Consider the following 13,737-nt stretch of genomic DNA (forward strand, 5'->3'; position numbering starts at 1 on the left):
TCTAATCTAAATCTCAGCTCTTTTAGTTTAAAACTTGTCCTCCTTGCCATCTCATTATCTGTTGCCCTTCCTCTTTTCTATAAGCCCCCTTTTAGTACTGGAAGCCTGCAATGAGGTCTTCCAAGAGACTGTGCTTTACAACAACTCCAACTCTCTCAGTGAAAAATGTCTCAACTCTCTGACTGTCTTTGTGGCCTCCTCCTTACCCACTCTAGCAGGTCTATGTCTTTTTTGTGCTGAGGACCCCAGACCTGGATGCAGTACTCCAAGTGGAGTCTCAAAAGGGCACAGCAAAAGGACAGAATCATCTTCTTCAAGCTTCTGGATGTACTGCTTTTAATCAGTCCATGTTACAGTTAGCCTTCTGGACTGCAAGCTCAAATTTTTAGCTCATGTCCAGATTTTTGTCCACCAGAATTCTCAATGAGCTCTTCTTGAAGTCTGTACTCATGTCTGGGGTGGCCCCAACCCAGTTGCAGGACTTTGCATTGTACTTGCTGAACATTATGAGATTCTCCTGAGTCCATTTCCCACGTTTTTCCAGGTCCCACTGGGTGGTATCTCTTCCTTCTCTTATGTCAACTGCACCACCCATCATGTAAATGGTACAAGTGACCATCAATCTAAATGTAGGTTATTCATAGTATTTTTTGTGATTCTTATGCTATAATGATGGTTGTGATTTATAGCCTTCTTTAGGGAGAAAATAATGGTGGAAATGCTCAAGTGTACAGTTCGTGAACACTTAGACTGAAATCTATTTGCAGTAGCTCTCAGAAAATACCTCATAATTCAGAAATCCTGTTTGAAAAGGTACTGAAACTCATAAATGACAGCATTTCTTAAAGTTTTATTTGTAAAAAGACTTACCCCTTACAGCTAACATCTTCTGTACACATTTATTGCCATGAAAAATAAAATATAATTTATTTCACAGCTAAGCACACAGAGCATAAGTAAAAATTCCTTACCTGTTGAACAATCCCCACCTGACTACCTCCAATTATTTTTTTATACTGACCCAAAGAACACGTGGAGTAGTAAACTTTAAACAAATTAATTAAAATTTCAACATCCATTTATAGATTATTAAAGCAGCTATGAAACTCACAATACTGCAAGAGTAGAAATTACCGTTATAAAATAATTTCTAGAGTTTTCTTATAGGAATGCATGAATTCTAGTATTGATATGTGAGGAAAGGTGTGTAAGACAACTCATCAATTTTGACCCATTAATATTTCAATATTTTAATATTTTAAATCACTCGTTCTTTTTAAGATGAGTTCCATTTCTGGTTTTTTTTTTCTTTAATGTGAATAGTCACAAAACCCTTACATTTTTTCTTTGATTCAAGTAACAAAAGTTACCATAAACTTTGTACTAATATTGATCCAAGTAGTTTTATATCATGTTGATGAAATGTGCAGACATTTGGGTTGACTTTTTATGCAGGTTAAGATAGTATACTCGAGAATCATTTTGTGGCAGAACATAACCATATCTAGTTTTACCTGTTTTAAAGAATAGGAATGGGACAGAAAAGATTGATCTTCATTCTGGAGCTTGTAATAATAATAAAAAAGTTCAAATACTCTTTTGAGGTGGACAAAACATTCACCAAACCACTGAAAATTATACAATCCATTTGTTTTTTTCAATTTCTAGGGCAAGTAACATCATGGGTTCAAACTGTGGTCTTAAATATTTCAGGACTGAATACATCCACTCTTCTAGCTTGTTTTCTCTATCAGTAGTTATTTGAAACATCTCTTCTTAATCTAGTCATCTTCAGATTTCATGAGAAAGGTTCATAAATGAACATCTGATTAGAAAGTTGTCAACATTGTAAGAATTATTTAAATACCTTTTTTCAACAGAATTTGGAAATTGTCTTCAGATTTTTTGAATAGCCACACTTCTATTAAGATTTCTCTGCTGACATCATATACTGTTTTCCACTGTAAAAAGAGCAGCTGCCAAAAAAACTCTCAATATTATAATGTGTATTATTCTCCACATTGTATATATATACACATATATATATACATACATAGATACATATATATATAAAAATATATATAAAATATATGTATGTTTACATGCAGTGGCTGGTGTTTACTAGGTAGAGAAGAGTGTACCAGATTTTGAATCTCAACAGCACTATTTAAAGCTATGTCTAGAATTCATAAGAATTTGTCATTTCATTTTACACTTTATTGATTCTGACAATGATTACACAGCCATGAGAATGAAGACATTGCTAACAAAATTAAATATAAAATAATGGAGTTCATGATATAATTATGAAAGACAGAATACAGGTTTTTTTACAAATTATTACCAGCTCTGTAACCAACGCTTTAGAAACAATTTCCAAAACATTTACTTCATTCAAACTTTCATTCCATTTGAAAAGAGAATACTGAGTATGGCGAGTCCCCCAAACTTTGTCTTACTTTAAATCTGAAGGATCTATGTAAAATACATCAAATATTTATTTTGGATCCAGTTATAATAATATTAATAGTCATGTTCAAACTACAATAGAAAAAAAATAATTGTTAATACTTTCCTAAATACAAGAAAATTCACTTGTACGTCCTCAGGGCAATGAGAATAACTAATTATGAGCTAAAGACTTCAGAGTAACAGATTGTTGCTATTTCTGGGATGCAGCAAGCAAGATTTCTTAGGAAAATCTCTACCTTAAAGGGTGAGGCATCCCAGGACACATGGTCAGTTTTTAAAGACATATTTCTTAAAGCACCAGAACAACCCATAGTGATCTCCAAGAAAATTCCAACTTTACTGAATGTGTTTGATTGAACTTGAACACAAGTAGTAGGTATATAGGAGGTGGAAATAGGGACAAGCTACAAAGGAGTGCTATAAGCACATGACCTGTGTCTGCAGAAAAAAACCTGGGAAGATTAGAAAATGTGGAGTTCATACTGGCTGAGGGTAGGAAGAGAACAAGAGGGAATTCTACAAGAATATCACCAGCAAAAGAAAAAGTGAGCCAAAAAATCATACCCTGTCTTCATAGACTTCTGTTCCATGAAAACTTGCTGACTTTTTTTTTTTTTTTTTTTTTTTTTTTTTTTTTTTTTTTTAATTTTATAGGAGCTTTTTGCCTCAGTCTTCACTTAACTTAATGTCTCCCGAATATCCTAATTTAGGGGCAAACACTGAGGTAAAAAGCCACTGAATACAGAAAAAAAATACTGACTTCATAGAGTCTCAGAATGATTTGGGTTGGAAGGAATCTTTAAAGTACATCTTGTTCTAACCTCTCTGACATGGGATACTTTCTACTAGATCAAACTTTTGAATGCCTTCTCCAAGCTGGCCTTAAACACTTTCAGTGACAAGGCATCTATCAATTCTTTGGGCAAAATGTTCCAGTGTCTCAATACCTTCAAAGTAAAAAATAAATAAATCAATCTTCCTTATGTCCAGTCTAAACCTACACTCTTTCAGTTTAAAACTATTCTCCCATGTCCTACCACTTCATGCTCTTGTGAGAAAGTCCCTCTCCAGCTTTCTTGTAGGCCCCCTCTAGTGATGGAAGACTCTCTAAGAGCTTTTTCTTCTCTAAAGTAGAAAATCTCAAGTGTCTCAGCCTTTTTCTTTTTCACAGAAAGGGTGTTCCAGCCCTCTGACCACATCAGTGGCTCTCCTTTGAATCAAATTCTAACAGTTCCATGTCTTTCTTGTACTGGATACCCCAGGATTGGATTTATATTTCAGGTCACTTCTTGTGGGAGTGGAATAGAGAAAGAGGAACACCCCTCTCAACATACTCACCACCCTTTTTTTATGTATCCCAGGTTAGGATTGTCTTTCTGAGTTGTAAATTCTGGGTTTTAAAACCTGGATGAGCTGTAAAATTAGGCCAAGATTGGTTTTCTGGGCCATTCATTGCTGGCCTGTATCAATTTTTTTGTCCATTAGTATCTCCAAGTCTTTTTCTGCAAGTCTTGTCTCTATCAATTTGCCACCCAGTCTTCATTGATAATGGGGATTACCTTTACCTACTTAAGTTACTGAAGCATCTGAGTAGTATCTTCTGATTCTTTGAGCGCACTGGAAAGTTTTGTTTTGTTAGCAAGCCTGCTGATGAATGTCAGCACACCTACAGTTGTCTCTTCCATTCTCATCTGACTTACATTTGACAGCAACACAGCTTCTAGATTGCTTCCTGCTGTTCTTCCTGATGTTTCCAAAGGCTTTTCCCAATTTTTAGACCAGAATCTGTGCTCTCCATCTGATGAAAAGGCATTTATTTACATGAAAAGTCAGCATTTACTGTCAGGTATCTGTAGAGGAGACTGTTTTCAGTATTAAGCCTGGAGCTACACTCTCTAGGTTTAGGTACCTCTGAACAGAAACTGCTAGTAAACAAAATTAAAAAACAACAATTTTTTAAGGAATTGTTGGTCACTTAGCATAACCTACAATAATTTTAATTACTCTGTGCTTGGACTCTTTGAGGCATTCATTATCTTACAAAATATAATTTGTAATATGCAAGATGAACTTTGTTTTTTATCAAAAATATGAACAGGTTTCCTTGTTTACTTTGTTTGACTACAAAAACCAAAGAATCATTGATTAATCAAATCTGGAAGGTACTTTCTAGACAATCTAGTACAAGCATCAACTTAGCACGACGATAATCACCCCTAAACCATATCCACAGAGAAAGTTCTATGACATAAATTGCCACTAGATTACAGAATTCATTATAACTCCTGTCTTAAAGAACATTTGTTTTATGCCTCTGTTTCAAAAGTCATGAGATCTTATCAAACTCCATAATTTAGAATCTATTGGTTCATATAAAGATATAGTATGGTTCAAATGCACAATGATACATCCCATGAAGACAGAGTTAACAGACTCCAGGTCTTCAGGATTGTAGTTTAGTTGCTAAATTTTTTATATCCTTGATTTAAGACACCCATAATGAAAACTATTGAACAAAAGTAAATAGCAAACTGTTTGTTGAATTAAATCATTTTGTGCAAGTAGACCTGAATTCTCTTATACACATATAATAGATGTAGACATATATCTGGAAATAGATGATACAGATATAGATATACATATAGAAAGAGAGATTGCCTCAGAGTAAAATGAAAAATTCCTTACTAAATATTCAAATATTCATCTGAGTTTTGCTCTTATAATATAGGTCCATCAGAGGCATGAAGAGAGGGAATAACAACGTAACAAAAAAACATGAGTATCTCCATTGTATGAGCAGCATAAGAATAATAAACTAACCATATTGGCTAGGAACCATCTAATAAGACAGGAAGGTTTTAATTGTGAAGGAATTGTGTTGCAGCATAACACTGGCAATTTAAATTGTTGAACAGAAATATCTCAGCTGTGTGGTTCACACAGATAACACTAGTTCTTTACAGTGTTTTCCACAAATTATGTTCCTTTAACCCAAGTAGTTTCATTATACTTACTGTATAATTAAATTACTACATTAGTATTAGTAGTCAAATTTGCATATTGCAAAGAAAAAAGTAATGTGTTTTCACTCTAAAAATGTTAAATGGAATTTTCAAAATGAATATTTATTAAGTATTGTGAAGTCTATTTGATGATGATTTTTAATTGTGCTGCTTGTCTTTGTATTTGCAGCATTATTCTTATGCAAATTGGTGTAACGAGCAGTTGGAGAAAAGAAACTCTGGTTTCCTATCAATGTTAGCATAAGACTACTGAAAACAGTGTCGGGCACACAGACCCTTGCACTCCCACGGGGCCATTGTGAATTCACATATACACATACTGACTTTATGTCGTAAGGTTTTAGTATAGGAGGGTTCCCTTCCTGGAGAAGAGACAAATTTTTGGCCCTGTATGAGACAGAAGTAGTTTCAGGTTTTGGTCTTGCTTTTATTTTTTGTTGTCCCCCTCCTTTATTAATTTGCAACAAATATTATTTTTTCCCACCAACTTGGAAGGAAATGCAAGTAAGACAAAGCCCAGTAACGGGACCAAAAACAATGGGCCCAATCTGAAATACAGGGGGTTCCCTCTAAATTTCAAAAACCACTTTTTTTTTTTTTTTTCCCAGGTTTTTTACAGGTTGTCCAGGCAGGTTGTGTAGTCTTTCTCCTCAATGATAGTAAAAATTATTCTGGACATGTTCCTGATGAAATTACTGTAGGTGGCCCTTCTTGAAAATGTAATAATAATGAATATTTGAAAATATAAAAAAGTATGTAATTAGTGTGAGTTGGATACTGAAAGGGAGTTTGAAAATAGTTTTAAAGCCTTTGAAAAACAGCATTGATTTACTACTAGTGGTAGTGGAGAAATCCACAGACCTAAGCCTTCCAGGACTTCTATTTGGACAATCTGCAAATGCACATTGTAATTAGATCAGGTAATCATGAGCTAAATATATAACAGCTTAAAATGAGAGAATGGAAATAGATGATAAACCTTGCACTTGTAAAATGTACATTGGAACAAAATTATAGGACACAGAGAGAGCACCAATGATCTGTGTTATCACACAGACCTCAGAAAAAGGAAATAAGAAAAATTATTCAATATTTATAACTACAGAACATGAAGTTTTCAGACACATCAGGCTTATAAAATGAATCGAATGAAAATGTTTTTTCATGCAATGATTAAACCATGAAATTTCTTGGGGAAGCAGTAAACAAATGTTTTTAGCTGTACATGATAATGCAAAGATTCAATGACATATTATAGCACAGCAGTTTCATCAGTGGCTATTAGACAGAGGTTATCTACATGCGAGTTTTATTTCAATCAGAGGTTCCCTTTAGAAAGAATGGAAACTCACAGTTTTCTACATTTAATGCATTTTTCCTTATTAAAGCTGCATTAAAATTTGCAATCTGGATTCATTTTTAATGAAACTGCATTGAAGGATGAAGACTGAGAACACATCTAATGTGGTGTAAGGATTAATATTTATTCAATCCACAGTACAAAGTTAGATTTAGGCAAGAGGAATCATTCTCCTTTAAAATGTCAAAATAGATGAAATATTGCCCTCTGGACTGACAAATTCTCTGTCAGATGTTCACTGTGTCGTACTAATTTTTAATACAGTTCCTGTGGTCTAGGATGGATCAGCTGAAAGAGTGCTTAATCTATACCTTTCATTTATCGTTATTTTCCCCCTCAAGTATCTACTTTGTCCTGAGCTGGTTTTAAGCATGTTTTAAATGTGGTAGCATTTCTGGCAGTCGAGCGACTATTTCTTGACCTGTTCTTTCAGTTTTCTTTCCTGTTTGGTAAAATAGCCATAACTTGAGGGATTTTAAGTCAATACATTGCCAATTCATGCAAACACTCCTAGCTGACTGGACTCCTGTTTTTTGTTGTGCGATACATGCAGTTTCTCCCAGCTGCCTCAGCAAGGTGACAGGCAGTGCAGAACTGTGAGGTCAGTGCAAAATCTTTTCTTTCCCCTGTTCCTTCTTTTGTTTTCCTCCACCACACCATGTTATTTACTCATTTTCATCTGTTACAGCATGGGTCAGCTGTGAGCTGTAGTCCCCCAGGAATGTCCCTGTCCTGCCATGAGTTGCTCACTGACAGTATTTCCTTGGGCTCTCCTCCCCCACCATGAGCTGCCTGCAGTCCTGCAGAAGCACATCCTCTTGACTATTGGGCCTTTTTCCAAGACTGCCTCTCTAGCTACATCCACAAAAATGACCTTTTCCTTGTTTTCCTCTGCTAACTTCCTTTTCTCCTTCCAGGTGTCCTCATGACTACCATTTTCCTTAAATAGGTCTGAGGCAGCCTGGCAGGAGCTTCCCTTCAGTTTTGACACTCAGTGGGATGGTCACATCAATTTTAAAGCCGGCAGGATAGACTTTGGAGAAATATGTGTAATGATTTTTTTTTTTAAGCAACTGCAATATTTTAAAATTCTGATGTGTATTTTTTGTAAAAAATATTAACTGAAAGAGAAATATTTAGATAAAAGTTTTGTAAGTAATTTTCACATGCTCTTATTATGAAGTCTAATAAATAATACTTTATAATACACATATGCAATACCAATAGTTTCCAGACTCACAAACTAGAAATCCCCAGCATTTCCCTCTCTTCTAGGTCCCTGTGCATCGGCATTAGTTGCAGTTTTTCCCTAGAGAATGCAGGAAAAAATATGTCAAGAACTGAGGAAGTTTTAGTCCTGATATTCCACTCACATTGCAGCACATAGTTCTTAAAAATTTGGAAGTTTTGTCACAAGAATTAAAACCAATGGAAACATATATACAGGCATTACTAAAATTCTAAGGAAATTATTAATTATATCATAATTACACAATTTGTGCCAAACGAAGAATATGTAGACAAAGAGATGGTAGGCAAGAGAATTAAAGGAAGTCAGGAATTAACTAGAATATTTATACTCTTCTGTTTCTAGAGAGGATATGTCTAAGAAAATTTGAATTTTTTCACTTACAGGATTAATTTTTAGTAATATAATTTATACGTGTGTATTGCACATAGATTTAAAATATGAAATGCATTTTTGTATATTTTATGTAAAATCATACTCTAAAACTTTTGTGGGTTTATTTCTATGGTAATATATTTTAAATTTAATAGCATACTATACTGTAATTTTCTATTCTTAGTCATATTCTGGAGGGTATTTTTGTTTGTGGTTTTTAGGTTGGTTGGTTGGGTTTTGGTCAAAACAGTAAGCATGCAAGCCATAAAAATGTATTTTTATAATAAAATAATTAAATTAAACACACACAAAAATTATTTTCCATACTTATTATAAAGAGCAAATATGTAATAATTGTGAGATAAAGGGAAAATATTTTAATGTGAATTCTTACTAAATTATTCCATTTTGCTTCAAGCCTTTTTTCAGAAAAGAAAGCTTGTTTTGAATCAATTTTTTAAATGTTTACTATCAAACAGAATTCCAAAGCCAAATATTTTTAGAACTTTAAGAAGTTGAAAGCTATTACAAGGATTTTTGTTTCATTTTCTTTCTTCTTGCTTCATGCAGTTTCCATAAAAAAGGCAATATACTTTGCAAGTAACTCTCCAGATAAATACATTTGCAGCGCTATCCAAGACTGAATTCAATTCTGAGTTTAACCATGCCTGCCAATTATTTCCAGCTATTTGATAGACCAGTTCTATTCAATTTAAATTCCATTCCCAACAAAAATATGCAGCGAAACGATGCACTCAGAAAATGATACTTTGTGAGAGACAGAAACAATAAACAGTTTTATTTTCTTTACTGTTCCTTTTGTAGAAGTAAAAAGAGGAACAGCAAAAATCTGTAAAATATGGCATATTGTAGTACTAGCACTGTGGATATTCTAAAGATGTTTTCAAAGAAAGAAGTATGAGTGGGTCCAGGGTTAAAAAAAACTCTCTAAAGTTCATGTCTAATTAAAAAAAAAACCATAAAAAAAGCCCAAAAACCCCCCAAGCCTGTCTAATTTCAATATATGTTTTAAAATTAGTACTTATATTTCATAGCTAAAAACATTTCTTCAAGATTTCAACCAAATATAGAATGACATTAATTTTTAAACTCGTGTCTTGTACACCACATCAGCAGGAATTTCTACTTTAGATTCTGTTGAGGGTAATAAAAATTCTGCAGAGGGTAAGAAAAACATGTACTTCTAAAATATCAGAAAATTATATATACTTCTTTACAGAGTTGAGGTCTTTCTAATAAAGGGAGTAAAAGAGAAAGGTCACAGAGAATTATTTTTACATCTTACGCATTTCCCTTCTTCACATATTCAAAGTCTAATACATTTCTACAAAGTATTCCACAGACTACTGGATCTTCAGTATACCTGACTGCTTTCCTCAAGTGAGGCATACAATGTTTTCTATCCATAACCTTTACCGACTTTGACTGGCATAACATACAAAGGAAGAAAACAAAAAAATATATTGTTATCATTATAATGACATAATAATTTTGATATTATTTTGATATCTTTTATCAGAACATGTAGATAACATTTCAATGTGTGTCTGTATTATTTGACCTCTAACTGTATGAGAGTTGATTTTTAAGCAAGCTAGTCACAGTCTATATGCAAATGTATATGAACCAAAATTAGGTTTTGTAGGGATAAAATCCATTTATCTATATACCCTATAAAATATGAATATATTATATATGCCGCATATAATATGAATCTTTAAGCATGTATGAACACAGAGATTAACAATGCAATTTTTCATTATTTTATTTGTGTCTATTTTACTAACAGTTAACTTCTGGGGGGAAAAGCTGCCCATTAGCTCACAATTCTTGTGAATTCTTATTAAAATAATCTCCTTTCAATCATCATATTGTAATTTCAATGGTCACATTCTATGACAGATATTATATTTTATGAAGCAATTTCATGCACACATTGTTTAAATTGAAATTAGCTCTTCAAGATAACCACAAGTGAAATTAGCTCTTCAAGATAACCACAAGTAAAGGGACACATTTTTCAGGTCTTTGTTGCAAAGAAAGTGGTGGTTTGATTCCTAGATAAAGCAAAATTTCACTCATTTGCTTAGCATTTAGCAAGAAATATGGTAAGTTAATAGTATTTTTTGTTGTAGGATTGAATCAAATTTTGGGAATACATATTTTAAAGAAATATTAAATCGAAGACCACATAACATCTTGCAGAAAACTGAAAAAAAATTGTTTGTTGCCTGTTCTAGGTTTAAATATTACTTTGTGGGGAAATCAGTCAATCTCTTTCAAGGAACAGCAAATTCCAGTTAAAAAAAAAAATAGTATTCATGTACTCAAGGCTGGAAACTTCTCAGGTGCATGTTTTACTGATTTGAAATGCTAGCAAAGAATTTGAAGGCCAGGCTTTAATTTCAGCCTGTCTGAACTCTTTGCTAATCTTTTTCACACCTCTAGACTGGACTACATAAGGAAATGAGAGAATAGTTTACAGCACAACACAATTATCCATAGAAGAAAATCACTTTTCCTTAAACAGTTCTTAAAATAGATTACATATTGTGCTTCTTGTGTATGAACTGCTTTTTCAGTGGGCTTACTGGTGAACAATTGTTCACTTTTTTTTTTTGGTCATGTTAACAAAAAGAATATTTTTACAACTTACACAGCTCAGCTTTCTGGAAATTTATTGTTTGAAGTGAAAAGGTTCTGTTTTTCTTCCATATTTACCTTCTATTAATAATTTACAGGGTTTGGTTTACTTTTAACGAGCAATGGAACTAAATATCCATTGTCAAAACTGTTTTTTACATTTGTCAAGCTGAATATATTACTGATTTAAAATCATACAGGTTCAGAAATTTTAATTATACTGATTTTAGCGTCAGAACAGCATAATAGGGAAAGAATAGGTATTTCCTTGGTTCCTTTTTCCTTATTAATCAGGATCTTTATAATTACAAAAATGTTCTGAAAATTTAATGTAAATCAACGGTTGCATAATTTTCTTAAAAGATAATACATTTTTAAGCTGTGGAATTTCTATAATGTTTAACAATTTACACCAAGTAATCCATTAATAACTCAGTGATCTTACCACCACTGGTAAGTGTTCCACCATTATTTGACTTAAAGTCCTAAGACATTTATTTGTTCCCTGCATCTCATCACTCAGATATAATTAAAAGCCCATGAAATTTTGGATCACAGTATGGATAAAAAGGAGTGCTATCTATAATGTAGAACTAAAAACCTGGAAAATTTTAGTAACTCTAGGAAATATGCTGCTCAGTAGATGATCTGTATTTTAATCAAAATCTTATAATAATTTTTTCAAGGATCAATATTCCAACCATCAATATGTTGCATCACTAATAATAGATACTGGATATGCTTTTAGATTAAATAATTAAATTCAGAGTAATAATTGTCACTGTGAGAGCGAGACATAGAAATCGGAGGAAGGTGTCTGACAACTGTAAGATCAGGCTCATATTTTCTTGAAAAGTGCACGATTTCCAATCTTCTGGTAATTTCTTTCTTCACCATATGCTTCAGGTGCAGATGTCTGAGTGTTAACAGAACTATTTCAAGAGCTATTTTGACATCTTGGGATATTTCTGAATGGAGAATTCCTGTCATCCTGCCCTCACCATATTGGAAGGCAAAGCCTCTATCTTCTTTTAGCTCTCCACTGTCTTCTTTATAATCTCTTTCAGTAGGCAGCTGCACTGACCTTCTGTACATTTGACATTTCGCCTCCCACAAAGAGTTTTTAGCCCAGCAAAAAGCATTATTTACCTGGACATAGTAATTACAACTCTTGCACTATATGAAAGAGGGACAAAGACTGATGCCTGTCTCAATGATGAACTAGATCAGACTAGCTCATAATCACACTATTTACAGCTACCCCCTTCTGTAATAAATTTGTTCAAGGGAGAGATTTGTAGCAGTGTAGAACAGAGGCAGAATGTGAGCTAACAGCATAGGGCTCCACTGTTAGAACTGGTTCTTCATTCTCTTTTATTGATCTACTGCTCTGAAACAGGACACAGGTACTCCTTATATCATTGCTCCTACTGATCTGAGGAAGACCTACAGCATCCTCCATATACATTACTGTCTTCAGAGCACTCAACTATTACTTCATACAGACCTCTCAAAAATATATATGAGATTAAAGAGCAATTTATCACAGGCTGTGTAAAATATCTTAAATCCAATGCATCTGCAAGGGTGTGTTGAAGGAGAGTTATCTTCTCCTCTAAGGACACCTGGTCAAAGGAGTAAAATCAAAACATGATCAAGACACACCTGACCAAGAAATTATAAGAAAGTTTGTAAAAAGAACAAACTTTGCCACTGGCCTGAAGAGTATGTGGGGTGTGAAAATACTCATTGTTTTGGTTTGGGGTTTTTTTTTGTTTGTTTGTTTGTTTTTGTTTTGTTTTGTTTTTTTCATTTGAGTGGATGAGGAAAAAGAGAGACAAACCAGATGGTCTTAAAACCTGTCCAGTTAACATTTATAAAGACAATAGGCAGAAACAGTGAGTCAGTCACACTAGCTGATGAAGTATCAAGGGCAAACTGGCACTCTGCAACTCAGAAGGATGCAAACCTGAGGGCTGAGGATGTTGGAAGTGGTTGGTGTGAACATGCAATGTGAAGAAGAAGGAGGGAAAGGGAGAAACAAAGGAAGAGTATACAGAAAGGTATTTAAAACAGGGCTGATGGCATGTTAATCAGAGCTAGCTAGCGTACTTATCTGCCCATGCTCTGTACCTGATCACCAGTTTGTCTTTGCATATTTTCTTATTTAATCTTAACTCTGTGCCTGCATACTATCACAATCCACACCATGTGTGTGTGAATGCTGCAGGAACTTGGTGCCAATTGCTGAGGGGATCAGCATGGGTAGACAGAGTATCAGCTCCTGCAGTCAGACTGGGTTCCTCACCTGTGGCATTGGCTATAGGAGCCAGTCAGGTTCTAGGAATTCCCTAGGGTAGGAACAGTGTCTGTTCCCAAAACCACTGTCCATTGTTATTTGCTGGGATAGAGTTAATTTTCCTCTTAGCATCCGGTACGCTGATGAAATGGAGAAAAATAATTCTGTCCCAGCCAAAACCAGGACAAGCCACTGGAGGAACCAGGGAGAATGAGGCAAGCAATCGACTCAACAGCCATGGCTATAGTGGGACTACAGGCCATGGACTATATACCTTGTTTTGGAGGATGGGAGG

Source organism: Chamaea fasciata, unplaced genomic scaffold, assembly GCF_029207755.1.
Source record: "Chamaea fasciata isolate MVZ Bird 193981 ecotype frontalis unplaced genomic scaffold, bChaFas1.0.hap1 SCAF_2, whole genome shotgun sequence".
In the NCBI taxonomy this organism is placed as follows: Eukaryota; Metazoa; Chordata; class Aves; order Passeriformes; family Sylviidae; genus Chamaea; species Chamaea fasciata.